Source organism: Maylandia zebra, linkage group LG15 (genome assembly GCF_041146795.1).
Source record: "Maylandia zebra isolate NMK-2024a linkage group LG15, Mzebra_GT3a, whole genome shotgun sequence".
Classification (NCBI taxonomy): domain Eukaryota; kingdom Metazoa; phylum Chordata; class Actinopteri; order Cichliformes; family Cichlidae; genus Maylandia; species Maylandia zebra.
Genome location: NC_135181.1, coordinates 37,758,591 through 37,764,590, shown reverse-complemented (window position 1 = coordinate 37,764,590; position 6,000 = coordinate 37,758,591). Strand labels below are relative to the sequence as shown.

General features: G+C 38.4%; 1 long non-coding RNA gene across 1 annotated transcript; it reads left to right on the top strand.

The window, feature by feature from the left end:
• Positions 1 to 1,786: 1,786 nt before the first annotated feature.
• On the top strand, positions 1,787 to 4,114 carry LOC143412815 (uncharacterized). Its single transcript, XR_013093348.1, has 3 exons — positions 1,787 to 1,854; positions 2,596 to 2,656; positions 3,144 to 4,114. It is a non-coding gene; the product is annotated as an uncharacterized LOC143412815 (long non-coding RNA).
• Positions 4,115 to 6,000: the final 1,886 nt, after the last annotated feature.

Here is a 6,000-nt window from a genome sequence, read left to right as displayed (position 1 = left end):
GTATTTATCCATTTAATGAAACAATTATTTAGCCATTCCCACCACAAATATATTCTCGACAGCAGACAATTAACTGAGCAAAACAAAATGTGGAAAGAAAGACTCTCTGACATCTGTAGCAACTCTGACATGACCTCAGTACTTTAGAATCCTGACCACCCCAGAAGTGACCTAATAACACTAAGTCATGGACTTGACTGTGACAGAAGAATCAGTCCTTCGTTGTGCTTAATCATGCCACGTAAAGCATTTTGCACCACCTTAGCAAAACAGGATTAACGGAGCTTACTAATGTGCCAATTCTTCATTCGCTTTCAGTCATCTCAGACCACAGTTTAAAAGTTACTGGAGAAATGCTGCGACATTTACACTGCACTCGAAATGTTACCCTTTTTAAAAGTGAGACATCGCGTCTCTTGGGGACAGAAAGAAGACGGCGCGTTACGGGTGCTGGGTTCAGGAGCCTGGGATTGGTTGTATACTTAAAGGGTAAGCGGTTTCTTCAGCTGGCATGAGGGGAAAGCAGAGACATGTCTGATGGGGTTCATTATCAGAAAAGGAAGTTCTTATCCTTATGGATTCAGAAAAGCAAACTTGTGAACTCTAGCTAACAATGGAAAGTGCACCTTGTTTTCTTACCACACTTGTTTTTTACTCTCATATTTGTATTCTTACCACATATTTGATAAAATTCCCTTTAGTGTCACAGGATCAATCACCTCAACTGCCGTGACAGCTTAAGTTTCACTACATCAAGAGTGACAACCCCCCATGCTGCTCGTTCTTTGTAAGTCACTCTGGTTGTGAGCATCAGTTAAATACTTTGAATTTAAATGTAAAATGCATTTGGTATTCATGTGCAGGAGTGTGTCAGCACCTGCAAAATGAGAGTCATGGTATAGTTGAGAGCCACTGTAGGTCTCCACTACACACGGGCATGACACATTAAATAGCTTTCAAATGAACAACAGCAGAGAGCTGGCATGTCTGACAGAGTCTGATAACATTATATACATGTCCGTCACAGTCATGGATCCTTGAAACATAAACGTATGTGTTACTTGGCTTCAGGAATATCACCCCTCACAGCAGAAAGCTCTAGATTTGCACTGGGCCAAGCTGTTGTTGGTGGTGGTGGTCGGGGGGGTTAGAGAATGAGATGGGAAGGGGTAAGCAGTAGGAGTGGGGGTAATGCAGAAGCAGAGGAGTGAAAGCAAAGGCGTGAAAAATGAAAAGCACAAATGGTGTTGACGGAATAAGCACCAAAGAGGATGGGGCAAACGCCTGCACACCTAATGAGTTCCCTCCAAAGACAAAGACACTGTCCTTCACAGCAGATTCCTGCAGCCAGTCCACAAAAGTGCAGATGCAGAGATGCACGGCGAGAGTATGCAAACAATTCACAATAAAGAAAAACTAGGTGCCTGTAGAAACGCTACAACATGCAAAAGAGACTCTATACAAAAGCATCACATGCAGTCATGCATGTCTTATTAACATACATACCACACTGAAAAAAGTCTAACATGCAGTCATTCATTCAATCTAATAAGTGCCATTCAAAACAGAATAAAATCATTGATTTGATTGTGAAACCCTTTCTTTTTGCATTTTAAAATACCACTTTTGATTTGGATGAAACTAAATATCTGTACAAAGGACACAACGCAAAGTTTTTGATTTCTCTCAAAACATATATTTCTTTTCATGTTGAACAGATAATATCTTTAATTTGAGTCAAAGTGATTTGCACTTGAACACGCCCACCAGAAATAGACTGGGACCCATTTTTATTCTGCATGGCTGCTGGAAACATCGTGTCACATCTTTGATTAATTTCATCTGAAAATAAACGTAAGTAAAGCCAAGTGTGTTACAAAAGCTTTTATAATTTGTATTGCCAAAATTGCAGAAAATAACCCCATTTAAGCTGGGTCGACAGCCACCCCTAATTTTTGCATGATTGTAGCTGCTAGCTATAAGCTAGCTAGCTATCCTGCGCAACGTTAGAACTGGTTACCAGAAACCGACCATCACAGTCGGGAATGCAAGTTAGGCAAAAAGCCGTTTTTTACCAGTATACTAACTAGCTAGCGTTACCACGATGCATCGGTGGTGGATACAGCTAGCTAGCATAAGTTCATAGTTCATAACATTCATAGTATAACTCCGTGCTCCACTTCGTTTGAATTTTTCTGGTGAGCGCGCGGTTTCTAGACACAAGCTTGTGTTTGTGCGCGCACGTTTGTCTCTGTCTCTCTTCATATAAATATCTGTGTGTTATGTGTGTGTACACCAAGCGCAAAAGATAATTATTAATGTGCATGATTTAGAGACAGAAATAACACGCCAGCATATAAGATCAATGACATAAGACTAATTCCTTCAATTGACTTTCAGGCGCGGCTCGGAAAAATGTGCATTTTCTGAAGAAATTGTAATTTTAACAGCAAAAAATTGACCCTATGCCAAACTTAGTCGCTAATGGCTGGTCTGTAGACTGTTTGGTATGTCATGTTACGTATTTCTTGGTTTTTCTATGTAATGTGTTTTATAGAGAAGTAACATTATTCTTTTTTTTCTGTATGCTTTCAGAACCACAGATCGCTCCATCCATTCCATGGCTGAAGCATACATTTTCATTTAATCTGAACAGGTATCATTTTGCATTTACACTGCACATCCTTTTTAAACATTTCATAATAATCTAGACTCTCCCTCATTATCCTCTCATTCACCTTGCTGATGTGTTGAGGACTTGATAAAAGAATACATGGTATGTCCATATCTGTTCTGTCTCTACATGAGATGCAGTCTCTTGATGTAAATTTGACAACTCTGCTATTAAATGCAATGATTAATGTAGGACAGCAACGATTAATCAACTCATCAAGTTAATATCTTAGGGTTCTGTATTGTTTTCTTTTTTTTTTCTTGGGCTTTGTGGAACATTTATGAAAATGTTCCACCATTGATTTAATTTAATGATTATGCAATTCACAAATCTGATTAGTCAAATAATTGTTCTAATAGTCTGTGACCAAACAACTATCAAAATAGTAGTTTATTATGGTCAAAGATTTATCAGGTGTGCCAGACTTCAGTTCTTCACTTGTACATTTTGTTCCATATTTTACCTCAAGATATCCCAGAAAGATGAAGCTGAGGAAGAGCTGCAGAGTACCACCATGGCACTCTTCGTCTTCAGGGACAACTCAAGCCTCCTACATCAGCCTCGAGACATCGGGATAATCATTGATGGTGTGGAAGTCCTGAATGAGTTGCCTTCTGTGGCAGCTGGAGTGGCAATGGTCTTTGGACTCTGTTATGCTCTTAATATGGAATATCCACGAGGATTCAGGTTCACCTTTGAGGCTCTTCAAAAGATTATGATGGAGCTTGACTTTAACAAGATGACCTCTAAGATTCGCAAACTTAATTGTGAACTTAACACTGCACAGTAGTGTGTTTGCATGCATGTGTGCATGTGTATGTGCACATGCATGTGCATGTGTGCTTGGTTGGCCTGCAGTGGTATTCTACATTCAAAATTTATAAGAACACCCATTTGAAAGGGAGATTTAAGTTGATTTCATTGATACATGTGTAGATTTTTTTTTTTTACATTGTACACGCACAGTGCACATATAAACATTTTTGAGTACTTGCAAATTGGTTTAAAAAGAGTTTTTATAATGGTTTTATGCCAGTTTTAGACAGGTTGCAGGTTTTATACTGGTTTTCAAAAGATTGCAGGTTTTATAAAACAAACATTTCTCTAATCATTTCTGCCGTAGCACTAAATCTGTATATTACTAATATAATAATATTAGTAATATACGCCTCAACATACGCTCATCATATTCTGTGATTATAGTTAAAATGGTTTGGAACAATAAATAATTTTGAAATAATTGGTTGGCCAACTGTCTTGTTTTTTATAGGAAATGCAGAGCATGTTTGAACTGAAATAAAATGAAATGTAAAAAATATAGTTTGAATATATGTAAATCAATTACCTGGCTTCAACACAAACATATTAGTTCATGTTAATTTGGTTCGATGTGAATACATTAGGTTGGTTAAATTTCAATATATTAGCTTGGTTCAATAATTAAAATATGGTTCTATGTAAAAAAAATCTATTTGGATCAATGCAAAATTTAAAGTTTCAGTCAAGTCTAGTAATATTGTTTATATCAACATAAAAGTATCAGGTCATATCAAGTGACTCAATTTGGATTCTATAAAGCCAAATATTTTGGATGTGACAACTGGATATCATTTTTTTTTATTTGAATAGGGTTATTCTTTTTACAGTGCATGTCACGAATGCACCGACGGCTAAACGCTATAGAATGACTTTATTTTTAACCATCAGCAAAAAGTAATTGTAACACATTGCCTGGAAACTGGGTGTCAGCCAAACACCCAATGCAAAGGAGATCGAAAGGGAATGAGAGAGAGGGAGCGGGTGAAGCAAGGAAAGCAAGAAAACTGAGCTCATCCTCGGTAACAGAGGCTAACAAGAAACAGATGGAAGAAAGGAAAGAGAGCGAGCGCATCATACTGATGAAAATGGGGAGCAAATGAGGAAGATGGACAATATGAAAATTACTAAATCATTTCAAGTAACGAGTTGTCAAGATTTTCTCCAGAAGGAAGCGGTTCCCCGAAATCTAACAGCAGATCGTTTTGCAAATGTGACGCACGGTACATTTAACCTCTTAACTTCTCAGCCCGTCTGGAGTGAGTCAAATATTTGTAACAGTCTACCTGTGAGCTGCAGTTAGTTAGCTATCAGTTAATGCAGGAACAGCACGAGTAACTGTTCTTCTACTTTGGCATCCATAAAATATCCCGAAATGCCATCGCCTGATCATTCTGTGATTACTTTTGTGTGTCTCATGAACTCATTATTCATATGGACAGAAGATTCAATCTGCCTTTTCCCATTTAGTAATGACTAAAGGCAACAACAGGTAAGGAGTAAGTCAGCTGATGAATGTAGGAGATAACTGGTAGTGAGGAGGAAGAGATATTATGCTCTTTGCCGCTCAGGAGGTGATGTGTGTAATAGGAAGCCATTTAAAAATAGGCTAGCATTTAAAATGGGTTCAGATAGCAGATAAAGCAGCCCCTCTCTGCCAGAGTAATGAGTTAGGACCCAGTTGCTCCATTAGTGTAGACACACACACACACACACACACACACACATATGCACACACCCAGCTGTGGCAATTAGATGTTAGCAATCATCAGATTATCATTTTTACACAATAAGTTAGGACAAATCATCAATATTTGCCTGGTCAAATGGATGCATGCAAATGAGATGTGCTAATAAGCATTTGTGCACATGAGCATGCATATCTGGGTAGCATCTTTCTGGAAGCATGGTTAAATGCATGTTTTAGTGCAATATGAGTTTCTTTTATGCATATTCAGAAGCTAATGTCTACATGGATGTGCACTTATTGGTCTATAGTCAACATGGGACATTGGGATAATCTGGCAATGGTGTAGCAGCAGATTAGAAAATAAAGAAGAGCAGATGGGTCTCTTCACCCCCCAAATTCTTTTGTTGCCTGCAGTCTAGAAGGACAAGTTTAGTAAATATACCGTTAGCTATCTGTAACAAGACCCCCACAAACCCCCAGCAGAAAACGCAAGATGGCCGATAGATTGCTGATCCAAAAATGTAATTTTTCCATATGCCAACACAAAATCATCATTACATTTTCAAGTTAATTGCTGAGGTGGTGCTGAGGGTATTTCATTTAGAGAGACCATATTGCTAGTGAGAAGCTATTTGAAAGTCAAACCACAGAAGCTTAATGACCAAATTTACTGGTAACGTTAGCTGACAAAATAGAGGCAGGCATGGACAGAACAGGAAAGACCTCATAAAGTGTGCCTTTCTATTATGGGAACTGCCCAACTGACGGATTTTGCAGGGATGTTTAGGAGCTGTGTTACACAGCTGATCCCAGACCTAAC